This window comes from Mercurialis annua, linkage group LG3 (genome assembly GCF_937616625.2).
Source record: "Mercurialis annua linkage group LG3, ddMerAnnu1.2, whole genome shotgun sequence".
Lineage (NCBI taxonomy): Eukaryota > Viridiplantae > Streptophyta > Magnoliopsida > Malpighiales > Euphorbiaceae > Mercurialis > Mercurialis annua.
Window position 1 is genome coordinate 67,608,132 of NC_065572.1, and position 12,678 is coordinate 67,620,809.

Consider the following 12,678-nt stretch of genomic DNA (forward strand, 5'->3'; position numbering starts at 1 on the left):
TTCACAAAACGTTTTTATAAAACTTCTTTTAAACGATACAAGACGATCTTTAGAAATCAGGGTCTTACAAAGCGATATCTCATATCAAGCAATGCCCTGTTTCTCACATATATGCAAACGGTTTAAAAGCGCAGTCTAAAGCCTTTATACATATCAGAGTATAAACAAAATATTTAAAACCGTTTGACAAAACATAATTACACTCTAGGACTCGACTACTGCAGCACTACTGATTGGTTCCTTCTTTCTGTACTCGCGGACTTCTGGAACAAGGATAGAAGTCCGTTACATCTGATACTATACACCTGAAACATAACACTATTGGGGGGTCAGACAACGCTGAGTGAGTTCGCATTTACTTAAGATATTATAAATATAAATTGCATAAACATATATTAAAACAAACAACAATATTTGATCCGATGAAACCCTAATCTTAAATTAATACTATTTCCTATTCGTATCATACTCATATTGTATCCATTAATATTATATCAAATCATTTTAATCCAAGTGGTACGGTCCCGAGATAGTTCAACCGAGTTACCGTTACCACGTGACATAGTCCCGAGATAGTTCAACCGAGTTACATCATGTCACTACTTAATCCCAAGGTGTGAGTCCCGAGATAGTTCAACCGAGTTACTCACTAGATACGGGTCCCGAGATAGTTCGACCGAGTTACCTCGTATCTACCAAAATTATAATCCTCCTTTCCGATACCCAAACATGATTAGCGTATATTGAGCTCATATCAAACATTTTCAAATACAAACGTCTCTCTACACTAATTCTATGACTGACCTGGACACTGGTGATCACACAGCCTATTGACGCCCAATAGGTAGCTCGTTTCCTCGGATCATTAAAGCAAACATCACAACTTACAAATAACAACAATATGTCAAATAATGCATCCAAGCGATATTATGAACAAAGCATTCACATGAATTGCCCAAGTATGAAGTAATAATGTATATGCAATGCAATTAATGGATTACCACACAATTAACAACTTATAGTAATAATATACGAAAGTAAATTGCAAAACTCACTGTTTTCTATCCAAAACTACGGTCATAGCAAAGCGATGTCGCGTTCTTTACGTTCCGCGTCCTATTGGTAGTCGCCTCGCCGAGTCTACGAAAATACGATAATAAATCGTAATTAAAATGGATCCTAATCCAAAGGTGTTCTAGCTATAGACTACTTAGCGAATAAATCAATTTATTTTGCCTTGGAATAAATTGATAACCTTTTAAAATATAACTCCTTTTAATAAATAACAATAATCTAAATGTTATTTATTAGTTATCCAATTTAGTTAAATTAAATTAATTATCGAGATAAATCGATAAATAATTTAATAAATAACTTTTCCATAATTTAAAATTTATCTTAGCTCAATCCGTTAATTGATTAACCAAATAATTAACGAGCTAACATTTTGTTAGCTTAAACTAGTTTTTCCAAAATTAGCTAACTAACCAACTTCGGGCTATTAAAATGTTTATTTAAAACAGCCCGACTCCCGATTAAACTTGACATTCTTATAATCTGTAACCCCGTCTACAACTTCCGTGAAGACTTCGCCTTGTTTCGACTTATAGTTTGCTCACAATAAAAATCCAAAGTTTGCCCCTTGATAAGTTTTATTCATTTTCTGCAAAATTTTGTTTTTTTCTCACAACTTCAAGCTTAAACAACTTTTTAATTTATCTTAACAACACCACAATTAATTTGTTCCAAACTAATCTATGTAACTCCATCTTTATATTCTACTCATTCCCGAGTAAAACTTATTACGGATCGAGGTCCGTTTTTAAACTCAAAACAGCCTTCATGGCTTGATAAAATATATTTTCAGATTTGTTTTATTTTTCTTACTACTTTCATCAATAAAAACTAACACTTTCTACATTTATAAATCCCAAACAAAATTGATATACGTATACTCTATAACATCGTCTATATTTTTCATTAAGACTCGAACTAAAACCGACATATCCTTTATGCCCAAATTTGCCCTCAAAGTCAGCCCTTCATCATACCCAATTCTGGAAATTCATTTTCTGTTTTTCACCCAACTTTCAAACATACCAAACAACCGTCAAACATCAGCAAAATTCAAACTAAATTATTTATATTCCATCTATGTAACACCACCTAATTATGATAACTAAAACCGAGTAAATTTAATCGCGAATTCGGGTCCAGTTTCATTCGCAAAAGAGCCCTTATGGCTGCCCGGGGACTGCGTTTTGCAGTCCCCTTTGGACTGCATTTCCAGCTCTGCTCTTAAGAGCAGGGCTGGTCACCATCTGCTCCTTAAGAGCAGAACATTCTGCTCTTAAGAGCAGGCCTGCATCTGCTCCCTTGAGCAGATGCGTTCTGCTCTTCATGAGCAGAACGTATTCTGCTCTTGTAGAGCAGAAATGGTTCTGCTCATTTTGAGCAGAACACGCTCACTCCGAGCCTCACAAACACACCCCAACATAATAGCTTCGACTCCCTCACAACACCGAACCTTAAGCTTCAAGAATCACCCAAAAACAACTTAAAACAATAGCTTAAATCTCAACTTAATTCCAACAAAAATAGAGCAGAATATTCATGTTATTTAAACTCAGCAAACATCAACCAAATCAATACCAAATCCCAAAATTAAGAGGTTACCTTGTTCCTTGGTGTGTTAGCTTCGTATCCGAGTTTGAATCGCTGAATTTGGTGGTCGGATTGTCGAGATATGGCTTCCGCCGTGGTGGGTGCGCAAGATGAATGTTGAGGGTGATGGAGGTTTCGGTGATGTGAAGAAGAAGGGTTTCTCATTTCCTTTTGATCTCAGATTTTGATCTTTAATTTTTGCTAGAGAAATATTTAAGAGGTGGAGAAATATGTGTCTTATTTTCATTGAATTGATGGGAAAAATACCCATTAAAGTGCTTAAATTAAGCACCTCTTAAAGCTTAATTCCTCAACTTTCTATTTCCCAATTTCACTCCAATTTGTATTTCATAATCTAACGGAACCTTGACGATTATTCTTTATCGATAAATAATGGACTCCGTCGTATTATTTATTTATCCGGGTCCATTTATTTATATCCTTTTCCTTTGCCGATAATCGAATCCCGTTTAATTAAAGTCCTTTCGTCCAATTTCTATAAAATTTTATCTTAGCTCCTTAAACTTATTTTACGAACTTTATCGTAAAATTTATTAACTCGGGACTTACCATTTATTTTATTCTAATTTATTTATTTTTCTTAGTCCCGCTAAATTCCAATTTATCAAATAATAAATTCCACTTAATTTATTATTTTACGATAATTTTAATAAACCCGCTTCGGTCTAAATTCTTATTTCTCGAACTTAATTCCGACGTCCTTGATTAAGTTCTCACACTTATACTGCGTGGCATCTTACTCGGTACTTTTAAAAATACGGGGTATTACATTCTTCCCCCCTTATAAAAATTCGCCCTCGAATTTTCATAATTATAACAATACTCTTATCCATCAAATATTACATTTCTTAGCAATTCTTATTGCTCCTCATAAAGATTTAACATCTTACTTCTTATACTATCGTTATCTGGATCATAAAGTTCTAACAACTTCGTCGTTGTAATCCACTGTGTTCCTTAAAGTTTCTTATATCGTCATTTCTTGACAGTTTTCTAGTTACTCGTCTTTATTATCAAGTGTTTGATTTATCTTACAATAGTTGCTAACATCCTTAAAGATAGTCTTGTTCTTCCGTTCTTTTGTATCTTGCTTAATCATATGGCAATGTTTAACGTTTGTTATAAAAGAGATGACTAATCCCTTCACGAACTTTCTTAGTTCTCGCGTAGCTATTTCATATATTATTCTCATCGAGATGTTAATCTCATTGTCTACTAACTTCTTGCCTTGATAAGTTTATATCCTTTCACTTCTAAGCGTTGGCATTCATCAACCTATCTCTGTTTTTCGCTCCTTAATACCATACAGGTTGTGTCATTCTAGATATCAACTTTGAACTTTTTCTTTTGTCCACCACTTGTCGATATTAACTTTGACTTACGCTTTTCAAGTTATCCTAAACTTGTCCAAAAGATGATTTTTTTTTTTGTTCTCTTTGGCTGTCCAAATTGCTTATTCAGAAATGTTTGTTCACTGAACGAAAATGGTATTCGTATAGTTCACAATATCTTTTACAACTTCCCTTTGTATTTCGGGTTGAAATTGAAACCTGAAAGCGTCAAAAATTGGCCCGGAAATCTCTTCCTGGGCTATCGTTAATTACTTACGTAGGCGGTGGTTTGGGCCTATGAACTAAGAACCAGTCAATCATTGTCAGAATTAAACTTGGTATTCTTATACTTCATTTTCATGTCTACATCTTCCGTTTAGAGTTGAACTTCTTTCAACATATCCTTAATATCTGAATTTATCTCTCTAGTCGTTGTCAAATATATTTACCAAAGTTGCCTTGCTTGGCAAGATCATTAATCTCCTGAAATATTTACTTAAATTTTTCTCTTCTTATTGAGTATAATGTTAATCCTTTACCTTATCTCAAAGCTCATTCTTCCGTAAATTTCTTATTTTGTGACGAATTGTTACTTAATACATATTCCTTATTCCGGACTAGAGTCTTTTCTTGTCTTATGTTCTTTAGTTCTTTACTTCTCTCAATATTCATCAAAAACTATCATTCCATAATAGTACTATCGATTCTCTTTCGCTTGCTTCTCAAGACCTTAATTTTAGTCCTAGCTCTTATTCATTAAGTTGTACTATTCCTTAATGAGCTTCTGTTCCATTCCCGCTTCTTATTAACTTTTGAGCCTATCGACATCCGACGTCGTCTTTCTTGGCATTTCCTTTCTCCTTGTATTTAATCACGTACATGTTTACCTTCTCCTCTTTCGCTTCTGTTGCGATACTCCTGAATATTCATTTACTAACTATTGTCTTTATAGTTAGATTTATAGGGCCTTTCGTACAACACTCTTATTCATGTCTTATGGTGGTTAGGAATTTCCTTTCCTTCACTAATAATCATGCACTTCATAGCTTCATGAATCTCATGAAGTGGAATGCCCGCCTGGCATTACTCGATATGAATCGAGTCCTTATCCACGATATATCGTAGCTCTAGATTCTTCATTTTAACTGTATATAGCAGACTGGTAGTATCCTTTACCAGTGTCCAATGAAATCCTTACCTTTCCTTTACTATGATTCTTGATCATTTTATACTTCTCGTCTCAATGTACATCTTGCTTTCTGATCCTTTTTATACATCTTATTCTATTTTATACACTACCTTTGGATCCTTCAATTTTTAGTGAATTTAGGACTTGTAATCTTTTACCATGGTCCGGTGAAGTTCTTATCTTTGTCTTATTGTACCTCGCGATCGTCTAATACGTTTTGCGATCATCGTGTACTTCTTTCTTTAATATCTCCCACCTCTACTATCTATAAGAGTTGGAGGTTACTCTTTCGTGTTCATCGACAGATTGTACCCTTGGTCTTGTGCATATCTAATTCTCATCTTCCTACCGACATCTCATCTACTAGTAAGGTTGATCCTATACTTAGATCAGCTCTATCCTTCTTGACACCATGTGTCTATGACTACATAGAAGTCGATTTCTTTTATCTTCTTGTTATTTTCTATATAACGTCTTTAATTCCATCCCTCGATTACCTTTATCGAGTGTCACACAATATACGTAGGTTGTTTAAGTCTTATCTATGTCGATTAACTTAATCGATCTCTTCATATTCTTCGTCCATTATTTTTTAATTCTTATACATCCTTACACTTGAATGGCTCTTTGTAGGTATCTTAGTTCAAGCTTTTATGGGTGTCCTTCTTTATTGCCTTTTGTTTCGAGCTGTCCGATAACATCTTCGTGTTATAGCTCAACCCCTTTGTTGAGTCCTTCCTTCCTATTTCCTTACATCCCTTGATGCCTATATAGCTTACTAGCCTTAAAGATTTCTTACTTTATTTGCTTCCTCTAAGATTTATCGGTATATATCCTTGTTTTCCTTTAGAGCTTATATACTCGCGTACCATGAGTTCGCACCATCGTGTTTATTATCCATATCGATCATATATCCCGATGTCGTTATTTTTGATCATCACTGCACCTCTTACTCTTGAGGTGGCTTACTTGCCTTATACGATTCTTACTTTCATAGGTTCTACCTATGAGGTGTGAACTATGTTCACCATTAAACTATCTTTGTACAATCTTTTATATTTGTTATTGCTCTTTATTAAAGTTTATATATTGGTGTCACAGGAAATTCCATCTGGTTTTCTTACGTTTCAAATCAATTTGACTTTGCCCGCGGGACTTTCAAAACAATTTCTTTTCAAATCAAATACAATTTCAATCATATAGTTTCAAAACCTTTAGTATAATTGCGCATCAGAGTGATGACACCTCTCATCACTAAAGAGTTGCTATTTAAAATTCTTTGAATTGCTCGTATCAGCGAATGCATGATGCAGAGTAAAATTATGGTTTTATATCAAAATATTTATACATATATGCTGATACTGCAATGTGTTTTCAATCATGTCTTTCATGCTTCCTATGGCATACTACATGTTGGGTCTGTGCACAATTATACTTTTAAAGGAAATCTCAAAACTTTATTTCTTTTGTAAACACCATAAGTCAACTCAGATCGGAACTTCTGTGACATTTTAACTTTTCTTTATATGGCTTTTTATCTGTCTTATTGGTGTATTTTATTCTCGTTCTCTATCTTTCTATCACATACTATCAAGCTATGTTCAGGGCATAGCTAAGGTTATTTGTGCATATTTGACATTTTGTAGAGTATGTCGAACTCTTTCAATGTATGTTCTCTACGTTTTATTTCCTTCCTAAAGGAATATCTTAGGTTATGCACCTAGGTTCTCATTCTTTCTAGTGCATCGTCTATTCGATAACGATCTATATCTGATACGATACAGCTATGCCATAATGGCTTGCCTTATTGGCCAAACCATAGCTACTAAAAGAAATGTGATAGGACAAGGCATACGAGGACCAATACATATGGCTGAGCCTCCTCTTGCCCATACATGCTTGTGAGAGTCCATTTGTCACATGTCCTTCTCCGTATTCACATTGCGTATGCATACTCTATCATAAATGAAACACGCGTCCTTATCGCATACACATATTCTATAAAAAAAACAACGTTTGAAAAAACAATCGATCATATGGACTCGCATCCTATCGAGGAGAGTTAGAAGATTTGAAAACAAACAAGAACTTATCAATGACATGACTCGAATCCTATAGCTGCAGTAGTTCCTATCTTAACCTAGTGACAATGTCAAACCTAGGTATAGATGATCACCTATAAGCAATGGCCTATGAATCTAACCATTGCTCTGATACCACCTTTGTCACGACCCAAAATTGAGGGCCGCGACCGGCGCTAGGGAATGGGAGTGGTAGCTCCGAAACCCGTAGCAAGCCTAGAAATCACTATAAATTTTTCGCGAAACATTCACAAAACGTTTTTATAAAACTTCTTTTAAACGATACAAGACGATCTTTAGAAATCAGGGTCTTACAAAGCGATATCTCATATCAAGCAATGCCCTGTTTCTCACATATATGCAAACGGTTTAAAAGCGCAGTCTAAAGCCTTTATACATATCAGAGTATAAACAAAATATTTAAAACCGTTTGACAAAACATAATTACACTCTAGGACTCGACTACTGCAGCACTACTGATTGGTTCCTTCTTTCTGTACTCGCGGACTTCTGGAACAAGGATAGAAGTCCGTTACATCTGATACTATACACCTGAAACATAACACTATTGGGGGGTCAGACAACGCTGAGTGAGTTCGCATTTACTTAAGATATTATAAATATAAATTGCATAAACATATATTAAAACAAACAACAATATTTGATCCGATGAAACCCTAATCTTAAATTAATACTATTTCCTATTCGTATCATACTCATATTGTATCCATTAATATTATATCAAATCATTTTAATCCAAGTGGTACGGTCCCGAGATAGTTCAACCGAGTTACCGTTACCACGTGACATAGTCCCGAGATAGTTCAACCGAGTTACATCATGTCACTACTTAATCCCAAGGTGTGAGTCCCGAGATAGTTCAACCGAGTTACTCACTAGATACGGGTCCCGAGATAGTTCGACCGAGTTACCTCGTATCTACCAAAATTATAATCCTCCTTTCCGATACCCAAACATGATTAGCGTATATTGAGCTCATATCAAACATTTTCAAATACAAACGTCTCTCTACACTAATTCTATGACTGACCTGGACACTGGTGATCACACAGCCTATTGACGCCCAATAGGTAGCTCGTTTCCTCGGATCATTAAAGCAAACATCACAACTTACAAATAACAACAATATGTCAAATAATGCATCCAAGCGATATTATGAACAAAGCATTCACATGAATTGCCCAAGTATGAAGTAATAATGTATATGCAATGCAATTAATGGATTACCACACAATTAACAACTTATAGTAATAATATACGAAAGTAAATTGCAAAACTCACTGTTTTCTATCCAAAACTACGGTCATAGCAAAGCGATGTCGCGTTCTTTACGTTCCGCGTCCTATTGGTAGTCGCCTCGCCGAGTCTACGAAAATACGATAATAAATCGTAATTAAAATGGATCCTAATCCAAAGGTGTTCTAGCTATAGACTACTTAGCGAATAAATCAATTTATTTTGCCTTGGAATAAATTGATAACCTTTTAAAATATAACTCCTTTTAATAAATAATAATAATCTAAATGTTATTTATTAGTTATCCAATTTAGTTAAATTAAATTAATTATCGAGATAAATCGATAAATAATTTAATAAATAACTTTTCCATAATTTAAAATTTATCTTAGCTCAATCCGTTAATTGATTAACCAAATAATTAACGAGCTAACATTTTGTTAGCTTAAACTAGTTTTCCCAAAATTAGCTAACTAACCAACTTCGGGCTATTAAAATGTTTATTTAAAACAGCCCGACTCCCGATTAAACTTGACATTCTTATAATCTGTAACCCCGTCTACAACTTCCGTGAAGACTTCGCCTTGTTTCGACTTATAGTTTGCTCACAATAAAAATCCAAAGTTTGCCCCTTGATAAGTTTTATTCATTTTCTGCAAAATTTTGTTTTTTTCTCACAACTTCAAGCTTAAACAACTTTTTAATTTATCTTAACAACACCACAATTAATTTGTTCCAAACTAATCTATGTAACTCCATCTTTATATTCTACTCATTCCCGAGTAAAACTTATTACGGATCGAGGTCCGTTTTTAAACTCAAAACAGCCTTCATGGCTTGATAAAATATATTTTCAGATTTGTTTTATTTTTCTTACTACTTTCATCAATAAAAACTAACACTTTCTACATTTATAAATCCCAAACAAAATTGATATACGTATACTCTATAACATCGTCTATATTTTTCATTAAGACTCGAACTAAAACCGACATATCCTTTATGCCCAAATTTGCCCTCAAAGTCAGCCCTTCATCATACCCAATTCTGGAAATTCATTTTCTGTTTTTCACCCAACTTTCAAACATACCAAACAACCGTCAAACATCAGCAAAATTCAAACTAAATTATTTATATTCCATCTATGTAACACCACCTAATTATGATAACTAAAACCGAGTAAATTTAATCGCGAATTCGGGTCCAGTTTCATTCGCAAAAGAGCCCTTATGGCTGCCCGGGGACTGCGTTTTGCAGTCCCCTTTGGACTGCATTTCCAGCTCTGCTCTTAAGAGCAGGGCTGGTCACCATCTGCTCCTTAAGAGCAGAACATTCTGCTCTTAAGAGCAGGCCTGCATCTGCTCCCTTGAGCAGATGCGTTCTGCTCTTCATGAGCAGAACGTATTCTGCTCTTGTAGAGCAGAAATGGTTCTGCTCATTTTGAGCAGAACACGCTCACTCCGAGCCTCACAAACACACCCCAACATAATAGCTTCGACTCCCTCACAACACCGAACCTTAAGCTTCAAGAATCACCCAAAAACAACTTAAAACAATAGCTTAAATCTCAACTTAATTCCAACAAAAATAGAGCAGAATATTCATGTTATTTAAACTCAGCAAACATCAACCAAATCAATACCAAATCCCAAAATTAAGAGGTTACCTTGTTCCTTGGTGTGTTAGCTTCGTATCCGAGTTTGAATCGCTGAATTTGGTGGTCGGATTGTCGAGATATGGCTTCCGCCGTGGTGGGTGCGCAAGATGAATGTTGAGGGTGATGGAGGTTTCGGTGATGTGAAGAAGAAGGGTTTCTCATTTCCTTTTGATCTCAGATTTTGATCTTTAGTTTTTGCTAGAGAAATATTTAAGAGGTGGAGAAATATGTGTCTTATTTTCATTGAATTGATGGGAAAAATACCCATTAAAGTGCTTAAATTAAGCACCTCTTAAAGCTTAATTCCTCAACTTTCTATTTCCCAATTTCACTCCAATTTGTATTTCATAATCTAACGGAACCTTGACGATTATTCTTTATCGATAAATAATGGACTCCGTCGTATTATTTATTTATCCGGGTCCATTTATTTATATCCTTTTCCTTTGCCGATAATCGAATCCCGTTTAATTAAAGTCCTTTCGTCCAATTTCTATAAAATTTTATCTTAGCTCCTTAAACTTATTTTACGAACTTTATCGTAAAATTTATTAACTCGGGACTTACCATTTATTTTATTCTAATTTATTTATTTTTCTTAGTCCCGCTAAATTCCAATTTATCAAATAATAAATTCCACTTAATTTATTATTTTACGATAATTTTAATAAACCCGCTTCGGTCTAAATTCTTATTTCTCGAACTTAATTCCGACGTCCTTGATTAAGTTCTCACACTTATACTGCGTGGCATCTTACTCGGTACTTTTAAAAATACGGGGTATTACATGAACACGGCCCCCTCAAATTGAAAATAAACTTGAGGGAATCCCAATCCCAAAACAAAATATAAAGAAAAAGCACATACGTATTGCATTGAATTGAAAAATTAACACAATTAAATTAATTGTAATTTTGCGTTTTATGTTGTCTTTATCAATTTCATTTGATAAAAAATACAATTCATTCCCAATTAAATGAACATTTTAATTATGGCTAATAGACTCACAAACCACCGATCTTTATTCTTTTTTTTGATAGCATGATGACCTTATAAAATCGTCAATTGCACCCAATAGTATCCTAAAACATCAAATTGAATTTTTTTCACTTGAATAAAATTCAAAAAGTAATCCTTCATATTTAATATATATTCTAGATAACATTTAATGTTATATATAACACAAATAAACAATCTTCTTTATAAATTGAAAAAAAAATAATCAACAAATTATTAAATATAAATAATTAAACTCCGTCGCTTTCGTTGGACATCGACACCACGACCCGCCGCCGGACGGCTGAGCTCGTCTTCCCCATGGGGAAGATGAGCAGCTCGTCGGTGTCAGCTTGAGCGAGGTGGTGGTGACGGGTCGGGGAAGATGGCGGCTAGAGCGAGGTGGGTTGAATAAGTTTTGATATTTTTTTTAATTAGTAAAGAAAAGAGCTTATTTAAATATGTTTTAAGTTAAAATACTTGTTTAAATTTGTCCATATAGAAAAAAGTATAATACAACCCTTAATTTTAGTTGTTTTAAATATTTTCATCTTTATAATAATAAAATTGTCTAATTTTTTCAATTTAGGGTGCTATTACAACGTAAAAATATAAGATATGGTGCAATTTCAATCGTCACAAACTAGTCTACCTATTCTAGCCAACCGTTTAACTATTTATGATTAATTTAAAAAAAATATTCAAAATCAACTCAATACTAATTAATCATTGATATCAAATTCGACCTACTTGAATCAATTTAAATTTAATCTAAATATTAAATCACCTGATTTGCTAACTTGATAATAGTTTGATAGTAATAGTTAAAAAGTTAATCGATTTTTATTAGTTTTCATATGGTCACTACACGTATTTTATAACATTATTTATATACTAAAATTCAATAAGTAGAGGCTAAACGGCCGCAGGCATATGTAAATAGACACCTAATTAATTAGTATAATGTATCTTTCAACATCATGCCGTTCACAATAAAATAAAAAAACATCATGCCGCTGGTGTTATAAATATTTGTGATTAAAAAAAATATCAAAATAATTTCATTGTTTTGGAGTGTGGGAATTGAAAAAGAAAAGGGAAGTTTAGGTATTTACTCCAAAAATAAAAATATTTGCACATTTTACCTCAACACAGAAAAGTTGCAGAAAATACCTCACGTTTTTTTCAGATTTATGTTTTTACTCTGGGTTTAAAAATATTTATGATTTTACTCCGTTATCATCTGATTATCATTAATCCTTCCGTAATTATATTTTTGCGCACGTTATCATCCAATTATCATAATCTTATCATATTTCATTATCATCTAGTTATCTTACTGCAGTGTTATGATAACAACATGATAATATACTGATACTGAGATGATAATCAGATATTGTTTTATCATAACATAATCATAGATATTATCATAACATTATCATATTTCATTATCATCTAGTTATCTTACTGCAGTGTTATGAT

At 33.7% G+C, this 12,678-nt stretch overlaps 2 long non-coding RNA genes across 4 annotated transcripts; both read right to left on the reverse strand.

Moving 5' to 3' along the window:
• Window positions 1-4,365, reverse strand: LOC126675356 (uncharacterized). 2 transcript variants are annotated; one of them, XR_007639738.2, is made up of 3 exons: window positions 2,677-4,355; window positions 1,056-1,140; window positions 1-318 (listed from the first exon to the last, which is right to left on the reverse strand). It is a non-coding gene; the product is annotated as an uncharacterized LOC126675356 (long non-coding RNA). The 2 variants fall into 2 exon arrangements; XR_007639737.2 differs by lacking the exon at window positions 1,056-1,140 and having other exon boundaries at window positions 2,677-4,365.
• A 3,168-nt stretch (window positions 4,366-7,533) lies between these two features.
• Window positions 7,534-10,385, reverse strand: LOC126675354 (uncharacterized). Of its 2 annotated transcripts, XR_007639736.1 has the most exons (3): window positions 10,210-10,385; window positions 8,589-8,673; window positions 7,534-7,851 (listed from the first exon to the last, which is right to left on the reverse strand). It is a non-coding gene; the product is annotated as an uncharacterized LOC126675354 (long non-coding RNA). The 2 variants fall into 2 exon arrangements; XR_007639735.1 differs by lacking the exon at window positions 8,589-8,673.
• Window positions 10,386-12,678: the final 2,293 nt, after the last annotated feature.